Here is a 16795-nt window from a genome sequence, read left to right as displayed (position 1 = left end):
TCTCACATGCTGTTGACTTAACTCTGGTTCCCTCCATTTCCCCCACCTCAGTTACCACGAGAGCAGGAGATTTTTTATCTGCTTTGTTTATCCCTTCATCCCCAGTGCCTAGCACATAGGAGGTACACAATAAACATTTATTGAATAAATGGAAGAGGAGAGGGGAAGATGGAATTAGAATCAAATTTTAATAATCTTACATCCTCACTGGTCTGAAAGAACTCTTTGTTCATGATATCATTGAAGGTGCTGGGAGAGTTCCAAAGCAAGGATCGGGTACCATATGAGGCTTTCTCTCTTGCTTCCAAGAACTCCCCAACAGGTTCCCCCAAAGTGCAGATTGTTTCAAATACTGGTTCAGGAAAATGCTGGGCCTATGCTCTCCTTCTGCCATGAGAGGGACGCCTTAAAATAAGAACACGGATCAGCCAAGCCACCACCTGTACCTGGAGGCAGATGAGCCCTGTATTAGTTTCCTACTGCACTGTAACAAATTACCACATTACCACAAACTTAGCGACTTAAAACAAAACACATTTATTCTCTTACAGTTCTAGAGGTCAGAAATTCAAAATTAGTTTCACTGGGCTAAAATCAGTGTGTTGGCAGGGCCACACTTCCTCCAGAGGTTCTAAGGGAAAACAGTTTCCTTGCCTTTTCCAGCTTCCAAAGCTACGTTCGTTGCATTTTTGGCCTTCTCTTCCACCTCCAAAGCCAGCAGTGTAGCATCTTGCTGCAGTAGTCACATTGCCTCCTTCTCCTGTGTCCAATCTCTCTCTCTGGCCCCCACTCATAAGGACACTTGGGATTGCATTTAGGGGTCCACCCAGATAATCTAGGATAATCCCGTCATCTCAAGATCCTTAATTTAATTACATGTGCAAAGTCCATTATGTCATATAATATTCACAGGTTACAGGGGTTATAAAGGGGTACATTTTGGGGGCCACTATTTAGCTTACCACCAAGGAAGCAAGCTCCAAAAGTTTGGAAGAAACACAGTTCAGATCCCTGGCCCACATTAAAGAAGTGTCAGATTGGGAGCCTTGGCAGCGTCCCCAGGCCAGGGTCTTTCTTTAACTGTAACTGCTTGCTATTTAAATAGGCAGCAGGCCAGGCATGGTGGCTCATGACTGTAATACTAGCACTTTGGGAGGCCGAGGCAAGTGGATCACTAGAGGTCAGGAGTTTGAGACCAGCCTGGCCAAGATAGTGAAATCCCGTCTCTACTAAAAATACAAAAATTAGCTGGGTGAGGTGGCGCATGCCTGTAATCCCAGCTACTTGGAAGGCTGAGGTAGGAGAATTGCTTGAACCCGGGAGGTGGAGGTTGCAGTGAGCCAAGATCACGCCACTGCGCTCCAGCCTGGGGGACAGAGTGAGACTGTCTTAAAAAAAAAAAAAAAAAAAAAAAGTAGGCAGTGGAGAGTTAATTTTACGGAACTGAGCATTCTGGCCCTTGGAGGATGTCCTTGAAAGGGAAGGGCAGTTTTCTCTTCTCCAGTCTGAAGCCCCCAACGGAGTGCTGAGCACTACATACCAGGATGTGCGTGCTGAGGGTCAAGGGGAATCCATCAGGATCTCTGCACTTTCCTAAAGGCTTTTACACAGGAGAGGGGGCTACAAAGAAATGGTCTGGACCACATGAACAAGCTCTAGATCAGGATGGCAGAAGTGCCGCCTCTCATGAGTGCAGCTTGGGGTGGAGGGTTCTGAGAACGCATCTGGGCTTGGAGAGGAAAACTGATGTGGTCAGAGTGCCATGACCACCAGGTCAAACACTAGGAATGGGCAGGTCAATGGCAATCTACACACTGTGACCAACCCTAGTCTACATGGCACCTCTGGATGCTAAGGGAAGGTGGCTTCTAACCAGACACGAAATGACTTGGAAAAGCACACCCTGAGAAACATAACTGCTCCAGGAAGAGCTGTACATTGTGGACACTCTCCTCTGTTGTGCAGACATCATATGCTTTCTTTCTTCGTTGGAATAAGCTGTTAATTGTAAACCATTTCCCATCACTCCTCCCCAAAGCCCTTAAGGGCCCAGTGAAATAACTGAAGAGGGTAAACTTCTAATGTAAGAACAATATGCTTCTATTACCAGGTTTATTGATGTGAGGTTCGCCAGTGGACCCAGCTGACCAGCAGTATTTAGTGAAGAAATGATAGAGCAGTGACTCTCAACCAGGGGTGATTTTGCCTCCTAGGGGACATTTGGCAATGTCCGCAGACATTTGGGTTTTACAGCTGGGGAGGGGAGAAGAGTGTCACTGGCACTTAGTGTGTAGAAGCCAGGGATGCTGCTCAACATCCTACAATGCACAAACATCGCATACAAGAGATGATTATCCAGCCCAACATGTTTACAGTGCTAGGGCTGAGAAATCCTACACCAGAGGAACAGGAACTAGGAGGCAAAGAGAGTCAACAGCTATGAACATGGAGATGTTTTAGGCAATTAAGGGAAACAAAGGAAGAGCATGCTTTGCTTGCTTGTTTGGAAAAGGGGGTAATGAGTAGAGAGCTCTGGATTCTGACAAACTTGAGAACAGCATGTTTATGAGGAGAGAATGCAGGGCGGCCTGCTCAGCTACTGCTGCCAGTTGGAGAGCAAAGTTGGCTTGTACTTCCACTGGACTGGTGGCAAGGAACTCTGCCTCTGCGATCAACTCTTGGATGAGGGTGTGCCAAAAGCAGTGATAAGGATCAAGTGGTTCTAGCAGATCACAAATGAAAGCAATGAAAATCAGCTGTTAGATACCTTTTAGTATCATGATATGGAAGTGAACTTAAGCATGAAGCAGTTTTCCCACACCACTTGGCAACCTCCCTTCAGCATCCTCCCACAAGAGAACTCTTTCCAAGCTGAGTTACCATTAGCTGTGGAGAACTTAGTAACAGTCTCAGGAGAGCTGCTGAGGTGACAACGAGGCTGGGTAGAAGTTAGGAGTGAAAGAACTTTTCTGGGGAGTCTTTCTGAATCTGCTGTGATTCTGAGGGCTGCCCGATTAAAAAAAGAATTATATAAGAAACAGGTCGGGCGTCGTGGCTCATGACTGTAATCCCAGCACTTTGGGAGGCTGAGACGGGCGGATCACAAGGTCAGGAGATCGAGACCATCCTGGCTAACACCGTGAAACCCTGTCTCTACCAAAAATACAAAAAATTAGCCAGGCGTGGTGGTGGGCACCTGTAGTCCCAGCTACTTGGGAGGCTGAGGCAGGAGAATGGTGTGAACCTGGGAGGCGGAGCTTGCAGTGAGCTGAGATCACGCCACTGCACTCCAGCCTGGGCAACAAAGCGAGACTCCGTCTCAAAAAAAAAAAAAAAAAAAAAAGAAGAAGAAAGCACTTTTTTTTTTTTTTTTTTTTTTTTAGAGACAGGGCCTTACTCTGTCACCCAGGCTGGAGTACAGTGGTACAAATATGGCTCACTGCAGCCTCAACCTCCTCGGCTTGAGTGATTCTCCTACCTTAGCCCCCCAAGGAGTAGGAACTACAGGCATGTACCACCACGCCTGGATAATTTTTGTATTTTTTGTAGAGACGGGGTTTCGCCGTGTTGCCCAGGCTGGTCTTGAACTCTGGTGTGCTGGGACTACAGGTGTGCGCCACCGTGCCCAGATAATTTTTGTATTTTTAGTATAGATGGGGTTTCCCCATAATGGCCAGGCTGGTCTCAAACTCGTGGCCTCAAGTGATTCACTGCGCCTGGCTGGAAGACAGGACTTAAATGAAAAAAAAATGGAGTGCTGCGACGCACTCCCCTGAATGCCAGGAGCTATTTAATGGAAGATGAGGCTCCCAGGCTAAGGCTGGGCTCCCTATGCCCAAGCCTGTAAATCTGGGCTGGTTCAGAAGTCACTCCTACCTGGGCTCACCCCCTCAGAACCCAGCTTGACAGAAAGAGGACAAGCCAGCATTTCCTGAGTTTCATTTTAATCCTCACAGGGAAGAAAATGAAGGCTCAGGACATTCAGTCACAAGCCCATGGTTAGAAGGTCAGTCAACACTGGAGCTGAGTCACACCGGTCTCCAGCACAAAATCCACTCAGGCCTCTTCACAGACAATGAAATGGCTACAAATGTTCCTCAATTTATAAGGACAAACCCATCATATGTTGAAAACGTCACAAGTCAAAAACGCATGTAACATATGTAACCTACCGAACACCATAACTTACTTAGCCTAGCCTACTGCAAATGTGCCAGAACATTTCCATGAGCCTACGGGCAACATCATCTAACACAGAGCTTATGTTACAATTTTGAATATCTCATGTAATTGAATACTGTACTGAAAGTGAAAAAACAGAATGGTCGTATGAGAACCGGGGCACGGTGGCTCATGCCTGTAATTCCAGCACTTTGGGAGGCCGAGGTGGGCAGGTCACCTGGTCAGGAGTTAGAAACCAGCCTGGCCAACATTGTGAAATCCTATCTCTACTAAAAATTCAAAAATTAGCCAGGCCTGGTGGCAGTCCCCTATAATCCCAGCTACTCAGGAGGCTGAGGCAGGAGAATCACTTTAACCCGGGAGGCAGAGGTTGCTGTGAGCCGAGATCACGCCACTGCACTGCAGCCTGGGCAAGAGTGAGACGCCATCTCAAAAAAAAAAAAAAAAAAAAGAATGGTTGTATGAGTACTAAAGGATGGGGCTTCTGTTGAATGTGTATCGCTTTTTTTTTTTTTTTTTTTTTTTTTTTTGAGACGGAGTCTCGCTCTGTCGCCCAGGCTGGAATGCAGTGGCATGCACTCGGCTCACTGCAAGCTCTGCCTCCCGGGTTCATGCCATTCTCCTGCCTCAGCCTCCCAAGTAGCTGCGACTACAGGCGCCCACCACCACGCCCGGCTAATTTTTTGTATTTTTAGTAGAGACGGAGTTTCACTGTGTTAGCCAGGATGGTCTCAATCTCCTGACCTCGTGATCCTCCCACCTCGGCCTCCCAAAGTGCTGGGATTACAGGCGTGACCATGGCGCCCAGCCGTGTATGGCTTTTACATCACTGTAAAGTTGAACCATCATAAGTTGGGGACTGTCTGTATTAAAAAAAGGGTGAGGATACCAGATGCTAAAACCCAGAAGCCAGTGCCTCAGGGAAACACAGAAGGCACCAGCTCTTTGCTAACATGTTAGCCCCATACGGAGCCTTCTCTCAGCTTCAAGTAGTTGCTCCAATCTGACCTCCTCCTTCAAATTCTTTCTGCTGTGTGCCCCTCCTGACTCCTTTCTTCCCCTACTTTTGTCCCTCTTCCTACCATTCTCTAATTTGTCCTCCCCGTTCCTTCCTCTTGCTCCACTCCTTGCTTCTATAATACTGAAACTGAAGTGTATTTGAAACATGGTTAGTGGTGTTAAATGAAGTTTCACCTTTCTTGCTTTTTATTTTTGAATAATTTATGCTTAACTTTTTATGTGCTTTGACAATAAAACCTAAATTTAGTTGCCTTCTAAAGTTTGTGAACTCTTAATCTCTCCTGTGCATCAACAGCCCTAAATGGATATGGGGTAGGGATGGGTTATTCCACCCTGGCTCCGGGTGCTTAATCTGTGTGGCTGAAATATCAAAATCAATGCACTTAAATTGCAACCAGAGGAACTCAGATTTAATGTGAAGAAGAATTTCCTTACATTTAGACCACTGCAGTCCCCTACCTATCCTCTCTATCTCCATTCCTAATCTACCTTTTTGCAATATTAACACCACCACTCCTTGCTCCAAAACCACTGATGGCTCCCCCATTGCCCAAGGAACAGAGTACAAATTCCTTCACCTAGCATTCAATGTCCTCCATCAACCTATTAGGAATTTCCTAACTAACAGTAGCTTCCAGGAATGAAAATCATGAGAAGATGTGCTTTTCTCTTGGAAGTATCAAGACCAGATTACCTCACATAAGAATGCTGAAAAGTAGTAGCTGGTCTCCAAGGAGGCCTGTTTCTCTCCTCAATGAATCATGCCTCTTGGTATTCACACCCTTGTGTAGTCCTCTCCTTGAATCTGAACTGGTCCTGAGACCAAGGGAATACAGGAAGTGGCATTGTGTAACTTCCAAGGCTAGGACATGAGAAACATTGACATTTCTTTCTGAATCTCTCAATACATTCATTTTTGGAATGCTTCTGCTCAGAACCTAGCTGTCATGCTATGAGAAGCCCAATGCACATAGAGAGGTCATGTATACGCACTCCATTCAACAGCATCAAGTGCCACCCATGTGCGTAAGCCAGTGTGGACACCCAGCCCAGCTGAGCCTTCAGATGACACCTGCCCCGTCTTCATTTGACTATAGCAACATGACATATCCCAAGCAAGAACCACCCAGCTGGGCCCAGTTAATCCACAGAACCATGAAAGACAATAAAATGCCAATTTAAGAATGTCCTAGATGAATAAATAAAAACTAACTTTATGAAAATCTCCACCTTTGATATCTGTCTTTTAAATATTCTTTGTGGCCGGGCACGGTGGCTCATGCCTGTAATCCCAGCACTCTGGGAGGCTGAGGTGGGCGGATCATGAGGTCAGGAGTTCGAGACCGGCCTGACCAATATGGTGAAACCCCATCTCTACTAAAAAAATACAAAAATTAGCCGGGCATTGGGGTGCACGCCTGTGGTCCCAGCTACTTGGGAGGCTGAGGCAGAAGAATCACTTGAACCCATGAGGCGGAGGTTGCAGTGAGCCGAGATCACACCACTGCACTCTAGCCTGGGCGACAGAGTGAGACTTCATCTCAAAACAAAACAAAACAAAAAAGAACTGGCTGGGCACAGTGGCTCATGCCTTTAATCCCAGCACTTTGGGAGGCCAAGGCAGGAATGAATGGCTCGAGCTCAGGAGTTTGAGACCAGCCTGGACAACACAGGGAGACCTGATCTCTACAACAAGTTAAAAAATGAGGTGGGCATGATGGTGCATGCATGTAGTCTTAGCTACTTGGGAGGCTGAGATGAAAGGATCACCTGAGCCTGGAAGTCAAGGCTAGATACAGTGAGCCAAGACTGTGCCACCGCACTCAAGCCTGGGCAAGAGTGAGACCCCATATCAAAAAAAAAAAAAAAAAAAGGCTGGGTGTGGTGGCTCATGCCTATAATCCCAGTAATTTGGGAGGCTGAGGCAGATGGATCACTTGAGGCCAGGAATTCAAGACCAGCCTGGTCGATGTAGCAAGATCACAAGACACCATCTTTACAAAAAATTTTAAAATGAGCTGGGCATGGTAGCACATACCTGTAGTCCTAGCTACTCTGGAGGCTGAGGCAGGAGGATTACTTGAGCCCAGAAGTTGGAGGCTGCAAGTGAGCTATGACTGCACCACTGCACTCCAGCCTGGGTGACTGAGGGAGATGCTATCTCAGACAAAATCAAACAAAAGAACCAACAGTATGTTACCAATGATAAAAATCAAACTTTAAAGAGAAAACTCAAATTTAGAAAACGTGTATTGACCACTGTGAGCCTGACAGCTTCCCAATACTTAAAGACTTTTTTAAAATGAGATCAGTGGTGATATTAACGAATGTCACCCACCCGGCCTATTATAACTTCTAACATGGTAAACATAAGCCCTTGGGGTCTTCAATAATTTTTAAGAATCTAAAGGGACCAGCGCAGTGGCTCACATCTGTAATCCCAGCACTTTGGGAGGCCGACGCGGGTGGATCACGAGGTCAGGAGATTGAGACCATCCTGGCTAACATGGTGAAACCCCGTCTCTACTAAAAACACAAAAAATTAGCTGGGCGTGGTGGCGGGCACCTGTAGTCCCAGCTACTCGGGAGGCTGAGGCAGGAGAATGGCATGAACCCAGGAGGCGGGGCTTGCAGTAAGCCGAGATTGTGCCACTGCACTCCAGCCTGGGTGACAGAGAGAGACTCCGTCTCAAAAAACAAAAACAAACAAACAAACAAAAAAAGAATCTAAAGGGATCTTGAGGCCAAAAAGTTTGAGAATGCTGTTTTATAATATTCTAAAGTTGACTTCAAAATAAGCCATCTTTCGCCCAGGTGCGGTGGCTCATGCCTGTAATCCCAGCACTTTGGGAGACCGAGGTGGGCAGATCACCTGAGGTCAGGAGTTCAAGACCAGCCTGACCAACATGGTGAAACCCCATCTCTACTAAAAACACAAAAAATTAGCCAGGCATGGTGACACATGCGTGTAATCCCAGCTACTTGGGAGACTGAGGCAGGAGAACTGCTCGAACCCGGGAGGCAGAGGCTGCAGTGAGCCAACATCACGCCATTGCACTCCATCCTGGGCAACAGAGCAAAACTCTGTCTCAGAGAAAAAAAAAAAAAAGACACATAGACCAATGGAACAGAATAGAGAACCCAGAAACAAATCCACCCACCTGCAGTGAACTCACTTTTGACAAAGGTGCCAAGAACATACACTGAGGAAAAGACAGTCTCTTCAATAAATGGTGCTTGGAAAACTGGATATTCATATGGAGATGAATGAAACTAGACCCCTACCTCTTGCCATCTACAAAAACCAAATCAAAATAAAGACTTAAATCTGAGACTTCAAACCATGAAAGTACTACAAGAAAACAGGAGAAAATCTCCAGGACACTGGTCTGGGCAAAAATTTCTTGAGCAATACCCCGCAAGCACAGGCAACCAAAGCAAAAATGGTCAAATGGGATCACATCACATTAAACAGTTTCTGCACAGCAAAGGAAACAATCAACAAAGTGAAGAGACAACCCACAGGATGAGAGAAAATATTTGCAAACTACCCATTTCACAAGGGGTTAATAACAAGAATGTATAACGAGCTCAAACAACTCTATAGGAAAAAAACGAATAATCTGATAAAAGGATGGGCAAAAGATTTTAATAGACATTTCTCAAAAGAAGACATACAAGGCCGGGTGTGGTAGCTCATGCCTGTAATCCCAACATTTTGGGAGGCTGAGGCAGGCAGATCACTTGAGGTCAGGAGTTCGAGACCAGCCTGGCCAACAGGACAAAACCCCATCTCTACTAAAAATGCAAAAATTAGCTGGGCATGGTGGTGGGCGCCTGTAATCTGAGCTACTCGGGAGGCTGAGGCAGGAGAATCGCTTGAACCCAGGAGGTGGAGGTTACAGGGAGCCGAGATTGTGCCATTGCTCTCCAGCCTGGGTGACAAGAGCAAGATTCCATCTCAAAAAAACAAAAAAGAAAAGAAAAAAAGAAATATACACCTATTACTATGTACCCATTAAATTAAAAAAAAAACAAAAACAAACAAAAAAAAAACTTAGCCAGGCACAGTGGTGTGCACCTGTAGTCCCAGCTACTTGGGAGGCTGTGGTGAGAGGACTGCCTAGGGAGGCCAAGCTTATCCAACCCACGGCCCATGACTGCATGCAGCCCAGGAGAGCTCTGAATGCATCCCAACACAAATACGTAAACTTTCTTAAAACATGAGATTCTTTTGCCATTTTTATTTTTAGCTCATCAGCTATTGTTAGTGTTAGTGTATTTTATGTGTAGCCCAAGATAATAATTCTTCCAATGTGGCCCAGGGATGCCAAAAGATTGGACACACCCCTGGTCCTAGGTGATATAGCAGTACCCCATCAAGAAAGAAAGAAGAGGCCAGGCGCGGTGGCTCACGCCTGTAATCCCAGCACTTTGGGAGGCCGAGGCCGGTGGATCATGAGGTCAGGAGATCGAGACCATCCTGGCTAACATGGTGAAACCCCGTCTCTACTAAAAATACAAAAAATTAGCCGGGCGTGGTGGCGGGCGCCTGTAGTCCCAGCTACTCAGGAGGCTTAGGCAGGAGAATGGTGTGAACCCAGGAGGCAGAGCTTGCAATGAGCCTAGATCGCGCCACTGCACTCCAGCCTGGGTGACAGAACGAGACTCCGTCTCAAAAAAAAAAAAAAAAGAAAGGAAGAAAGAAAGGAGAAGAGAAGTTCCTACCTGCGACTGGGAGCTCAAGGCTCAGGGATGAACTGGACAACTGACCCCTGGAAATGCACGTACAATTGCTGCCACTGGGTCTGGCTGCTGCTAAAGCAAATGGCAAAGCAAATCAGTTCAACTCAGTAGCTCTCCCTGCTCAGGAGGTACTTTGACCTCTTCCCTCTTGGGGAACCTCAGAAGTCTCTGAAACTCCCCCTTCTTCCTCCCTCACATTCCCTTCAGAGGAAAGCACTTGGTATGGGTTTGAAAGCAGGAGGGCCCCCCACCCAGGACCTTCCTGAAAGATCTACAAACAACCTGACCCCCACGGACAGAGAGACACAGGGACTCACCACCCTGTCTGACAACAGGAAAACCTGCAGGGTGTTAAAGGCAGAGAAGGGGAAGTGAAGCCCACAAACAGCTACTGGAACCACTGAACTTCAGAGATTAAAACAAATCAGGCAGGAGGCCCACGTTTCCCCAGCCCCCAGCAGGCACCCACAACAACCCAGCCTTCCAAATAGGACAATGAACATTGTATTCCCTGGAGCTCCACTTCTGAGAGTTTATAAAACCTGCCAGGCATCCTGAGAACATGGAAACAGCAATGGGAACCCAGAGCATTGTTCAGACTCTTGGTGAGAACCTCCTACCCCTGCAGAGATGGAAGAAACAATTCTGTGTGTTATGGCCAGCTCTCATATATACCAGCAAACCACAGACCCATGAGGCAGAGATTGGATCTGTTTTTTACTATTATCATTTCCCAAGTGCCTGGCACATAGTTGGCACTTAAAAATATTTGTTCCCGGCCGGGCACAGTGGCTCACATCTGTAATCCCAGCACTCTGGGAGGCCGAGGCGGGTAGATCATCTGACATCAGGAGTTTGAGACCAGTCTGGCTAACATGGTGAAACCCTGTCTCTACTAAAAATACAAAATTTAGCCGGATGTGGTGGCGCATGCCTGTAATCTCAGCTACTCAGGAGGCCGAGGTAGGAGAATCACTTGAACCCGAGAGGCGGAGGTTGCAGTGAGCCGAGATCACGGCATTGCACTCCAGCCTGGGCAACAACAGCGAAACTCCATCTCAAAAAAAAAAACAAAAAAGGCCAGGTGCGGTGGCTCACGCCTGTAATCCCAGCACTTTGGGAGGCTGAGGCAGGCGGATCACCTGAGGTCAGGAGTTCCAGACCAGCCTTGCCAACATGGTGAAACCCCATCTCTACTAAAAATACAAAAATTAGCCGGGCGTGGTGGCAGGTGCCTATAATCCCAGCTACTTGGGAGGCTGAGACAGGAGAAGCACTTGAACCCAGGAGAAGGAGGTGGCAGTGAGCCAAGATCACGCCATTGCACTCCAGTCTGGGGGACAAGAGCAAGACTTCGTCTCAAAAACAAACAAACAAACAAAAAAAATATATATATATATTTGCCCCCTAATAAGAGAGAATGATGGACACCATCTTTGTGGCCTGGCACCCTAGGTACTCATATGGGCAAAGACGAAAGTTCGTTCATTTACTCATTCAACAAAAATTTATTCATTATCTCCTCTGTGCCAGGCACTATCCTAGACACAACAGGCAGCAAAACAACTCCCTGCCCTGTGGAGTTTATCTTTTAATGGGCACAAAGGTGGGAATCTCCATGCTCCTGAAAAAACTATGTAAGCCATAGACTTTCAATAATTACTTAATAAATGCCTATACTATGCATAAGCAACTGGTACCAGATGCTGTGACAGGAACCTGGAATCTGGGAATAAGCCCTAGTGAAATTATTTCATCTTCAAGGTCAAGATCTTAAATCTGGATCCTGTGTCAGTGGTGGTCAGAGACCCCTGAGTAAAGAAAATGGGATTACCTCGTTGGTGCATCTGTCTTCATCTGTTGGTGAGCAGAAGCCACTGTGTGAATATCACATGCATGCCCAAAACACTGTACAACACTGCAGGATAGAAAAAACCCCAACAGCTTTAGCTGACAGGTGCCAGGGGCTCTCAAAGCAACTCTAATAAGTTATACCCACCATAACTCAAAGAGTTCCTAAGGTAATCTGGCTCCTCGCCTGTCCCTTACACACCACCCTGAGATGTGATTCTGAGCCTGAGTCAGCAAATATTTCCCCAATCCTGGAAGGAGTCTGCTCACTCCCAAGTAAGCAGACACTGGCTTTGCTGATTTTATCAGGTCGGCGCAGAAGGCGCAGGCAAGGTAAGAAAGGAGCTGGCGCCCAATACCCCCGGTGGGTAGAAGCTCATAAATGAAGATGTCCTGAGTCATAGTTGATTCCTTCACCAAAGCCCCTGGAGAATGAACTGGAGTCACATGCCAATCACCAGTCTGCTGAGTTATGAAGGCTAGGAGCCATCTGCCAAGGAAGAAGACCCATATGTCTGAAACCTGATGCAAGGGGCCATGTTCTCCCTGCCAGGCTCAAGGCAAGCGCCAAGGGCTCCTCTGACACCCTGGAATCCAGCTGTTGCAAGCAGCTCCTCCCCCTGGCTCCAAAGGCAGAGAAAAATGTGCATGGACACCAAACCATCTCCAAGAAGCAGCCATTAGGTAATCTGGGACATGGCATAGACAATGGCATTGGGCACAGGGCTTCTGACATCATATAAGCAAGGGCCTGGCAGAACGGACAAAGCCCACAGAGACCTGGGTAGGGAGGAAGAGAATGTTTCCAGTATGGGCAATGCTGAGCAGTAAAGCTGTGTCCTGCAATTTCCAAGCCCTTCAGAGGCACTGGAGCAAGGCACCACTGTTCAGCTTCCCAGCCTGCAGAGAGCACTCAGGGAGGTGGGCCTCAGGGACAGGATATAGCTGAAGCCCTTAGAAGTGACAGGTCCAGGCTGGTTGTGGTGGCTCACGCCTGTAATCCCAGCACTTTGGGAGGCTGAGGCGGGCAGATCACGAGGTCAGGAAATCGAGACCATCCCGACTAACACAGTGAAACCCTGTCTCTACTAAAATTACAAAAAAAAAATAAGCCAGGCGTGGTGGTGGGCGCCTGTAGTCCCAGCTACTCAGGAGGCTGAGGCAGAAGAATGGTGTGAACCTGGAAGATGGAGCTTGCAGTGAGCCAAGATCGCACCACTGCACTCCAGCCTGGGCGACAGAGCGAGACTCCATCTCAAAAAAAAAAAAAAAAAAAAAAAAAAAAGTGACAGGTCCAACTCCTGAGAGAGAGGAGCTGCACTATCCCAGGATGTGCCAGAATCTGCAGGCCCTGAAGACAGCTTGCACAACAGTCAGGACAGCTGTAGGCCCAAAGAAGAGGCCTAATGGCTTCCCAGGCTAGTGCTCTACACTGTCTATCCTCTTACCAGGCCCTAAGGGAAGGCGTCTAAGGGACCACAGGTGGGGTTGAAAGGCTGAGTAGGAGCAATTCTTCCTGAATGGGTTAAGGCATATATCACACAAGAAGGCCATGGTGAAGAGGCAAGGAGAAAGGCAGCTGAACGAGCAGTCAGTGTAATCTCAGTGCTCTGAGAGGCCAAGGTGAGGAGGACTGCTTGAGGCCAGGAGTTCAAGACATTGTGAGAGTCTGTCTTTACAAAAAAATTGTTTTTTAATTAGCTGAGTGTGGTGGTGTGCACCTGTAGTCCCCGCTACTCTGGAGGCTGAGGCAGGAAGATCCCTTGAGCCCAGGAGTTCGAGGTTACAGTGCACTATGATAGCACCACTGCACTCCAGCCTGGGCAATAGAACAAAACCTTGTGTCAGAAAAGAAAGAAGGAAAGAAAATCCAGACCCAGACTCTTCAAAAATAACTGAATGGGAAGGAATTTGGTAATTGACAATCATGACTACCTTCTCAGAAAATGAGAGTGGACAAACTGCAAGAAGCTATCCAGCTAGGGCTGCTGGTGCCCAAGCTGCTCCACAAGGACTGGCTTTGACCTGCTCTCAAATCTCTCACCTGCCACCACAGCAGAGAGCACTACTAAGGGGTAAGCACGGCCAGAAGTAACAAACTGCTCAAAAGAGTAAGGAGGAGTCCTTGAGAGCCAGAGACTAGACTAAAAATCTGTCCAACACTTGACCTCTACCTCTTTAGAATGATCCACTAAAACCCTGGAGAGATGCTATTCACAGGAACAAGGAAAACCCTCTGGTCCAGTCTACCCAAATCCTTGCAAGTGCTGCAAAGGGGGTCTGGGGGTCAGTGGAGAAGGGACTGGCTCATCAACAGGCCATCCACAATCCTATTGCTTTCACAGAAAACAGTGTACAAGAGGATTACAAAACTTTAAAGTCTGGTCAAGCTGGTTCCTTTGGCTCTCCACCGCAGCTCCTAAAGGTTGCCAACTCCCATGTCCAATCTGGCTCAAAGACAGCACAATCATCAAAAGAGGAGCCCTAGAAACCTGGGGCCAGGTGAAACAATGAGCCTTCATTTCTAAACATGAGAGTGGGTCACGCTTTCAGAATCCTCCAAGATCAGACTGGGTAGAAACAAAGGATATGTTATTTCTTGAATACTTCTTTAGAGAACCAACGCCAAATAAAGGAGCTCAAACTGAAGGATATGACGAGAATTTTCTGCTTGGTAAGGTTAAACATCCAGACACACATGGAAGGTGGTGGGCTCTCGAGACCCAGAGAAGATGATCTATGTGACTGGAAGCAGATGTGTCTGCTCAAGTTCCTGACAAGGTCTAACTACTGCAGCCCCACAGCCCACCAGGGTAGTTATCAATCTGATACCTCATACTATGCCTGGGCAAAGGGAACAGAGCTCTGGGATTGCCGTTCCTCTTGGATACAGAGGAAATTAAGCTCCCAGGGAAAAAGAGGGACAATTTGGATTCCCTAGATTCAGAAAAGAACAAAGAAAAAAGAGGGAGAAGAGACTCCAAGAGAACATGTTCAGTGACCAACATCAGAGGCACATTCAGTTGGCCAAAGATTGTCAAAGAGATATGAGAGAAAATCAGCAGCTGTTTCAAGCCACCAATAATAAAAGGGACAGATGCCCGCCAGCCCCAGGGCTATCAGGCCGGCAATCTATTTCAAAACTCAAACGGGAAAAAAAAAAGTTCTGGAGCCAGTACACAGAAAAAAGGTTGAGGACCACAAGTATTTTCTGGAGCACAGCTTCTGGAGAATTCTCTTAGCCCTTTCGGATGGAGCACAGGGTGGAGGGTGGGAGTGAGGGCAGAGAGAGGCTGAGGTATCATGGTATAAGTGTATTCCACACATCCAGAGTGGAAAGACACAAAACCCCGGTTCCTGGAAGGGGAAAAGAATTGGACAAAGCCTCCGGCTACCCGTGGCACACATCCAGCTCAGCGCCGTCTCTCCCCAAGGGTTCCTGGAAGTCAACAGCCCCATAAAGGGGAAGTATTAAAGCTGAGATAAGAAGAATGGCCTACAAATTGGACATCATCTCTGATGCAACACCCACGTACATTCTCCCACACAATCTGTTATTTCCTTTAGTCAATCAGCCTCTTAATTCGATCAAGGTCTGAACACCTCCACCCCACCCCATGGTTATGTCAACTGCAGGTCAAGTGAAAGTAGAGTAGAGTGTGGAGCTAAGGCTTCTCCCTGAAGCAAGGGAAAGGAACAGGGAGAGAAAAGGAGGTGGGCGACAGGAATGTAGGGGACAGAATTGATACGAAGGAAATCGGAAAAAGGAGCAAAAACAGGGCCTCTCAGGGAACCAAGGTGAGAGTCTTAGGGAGACAGGGACTGCAGGCACGGAGTTGGAAAAAGCCTAGGAACACCCTGGGGAAGAGGATGGGGACCCATAATACTAGGAGGGATCAGACCACAGACAAGAAGGGGACAGGGATGGGGAGAGAGAGTAAAGCCTGAGAGAGCAAGGATGGGAGGATGAAGGCAGGAGACAAGGATAACGAGGGGGACAGAGGAAAAGATCCCAGAGAAGACTCTCGCTAGACAGGGCAGTGGATTCGGGAACACCAGAAACGGGTGAAGGAAGAGGTCAGAGGCAGGGGAGGGGGAATGGGAGAGGCCCCAGGGCCTGAGACGGGGTTCTCACAAGTGGGAGAAGACGAAGCCACCAGGCCCAAGAGGGGGCATAGAGTAGGGTGGAAGGAGGCCCGTATTTCGGACTCACTCAAGCAGCTATGGGGGTCCAAGGGCGGGGGGGCGCAGGGTCAGCGGGGCGCCTACATGGCAACGCACGACGGCTGACCGGAGCGGGCCGGAGCATCAGGAAGCCGCCGTGACGCTGTCCGCGGACCCCGGCAGCTCCCCGCACCCCGTTCCCCGCCGCCGGGCCTTGCGCCCCAGTCCCGCTGGCCTCCTCGGCCCAGGCCCGTCGCTTCCCTCCGCCACTTGCCTGACCGCTTCTCTCGTCTCGGACTGACCTGTCCCGGCTGCCTACGGCGCCACTGCCGCCGTCCCGCAGGCTCCGCAGAATTCTCCCGCTCCTGCCAAAACTTTTCCCATTAATCCCCAGGTCCGCGGCGACCGCAGCGTCACACGCTCCGCGGCCCGGCCCCGCCCCCGCCAGCGAGACGTCACCGCGCTGCTTGGCCCTTCCCTCCCCACGCCCCCTTCCGCCCGGCGGCGGCCAATCACCACGCCTCCTGGAGACTCCCCTAATTCTGCCTCTCCGCCCACCGCACGCTGCCCCGGGCCAGCCTGTGGCGCCCTCTGGTGCGGGATGCGGACGTAGCAGCTAAGGGAGGAGCAGGGGAGCGCCAGGGCCAGTAGAACAAGTCCAGCAAGTGACACAAGAGGGAATTTAAAGCTGGAAGGGAATTTCTAGATCATCTAGTGCAACCTCCTCATCTTCCAGTGAAGAAACTTAGTCCTAGAAAAGGTACGTGACTTGCAGTGACAAGTCTGGAGAGACTCTTAACCCAGTGCTAGGTCCACTGGAGGAGATCATATC

General features: G+C 48.4%; 1 protein-coding gene across 16 annotated transcripts in view; it reads right to left on the bottom strand.

Annotated features, from left to right (window-relative positions):
* Window positions 1-16449, bottom strand: part of PPARD (peroxisome proliferator activated receptor delta) — an 83372-nt gene extending 66923 nt beyond the window's left edge. For 3 of the 16 annotated variants that reach the window (XR_010134251.1, XM_063707540.1, XM_063707543.1), the window contains exons 1-3: window positions 16266-16397; window positions 11783-11866; window positions 9931-10570 (exon numbers count right to left, since the gene is read on the bottom strand). The gene's annotated coding sequence lies outside the window, so the exon portion shown is untranslated. Of the gene's footprint in view, window positions 1-5896; window positions 6094-8378; window positions 8498-9930; window positions 10571-11782; window positions 11867-16237 lie in introns of those variants that run through there. The other 13 variants (XM_063707537.1, XM_063707541.1, XM_055390259.2 and 10 more) reach the window with 12 other exon arrangements.
* Window positions 16450-16795: the final 346 nt, after the last annotated feature.

Source organism: Gorilla gorilla, chromosome 5 (assembly GCF_029281585.2).
Source record: "Gorilla gorilla gorilla isolate KB3781 chromosome 5, NHGRI_mGorGor1-v2.1_pri, whole genome shotgun sequence".
Taxonomy (NCBI): domain Eukaryota; kingdom Metazoa; phylum Chordata; class Mammalia; order Primates; family Hominidae; genus Gorilla; species Gorilla gorilla.
Note: the sequence above shows the minus strand (reverse complement) of the source record. Positions and strands in the feature narration are given on the sequence as shown.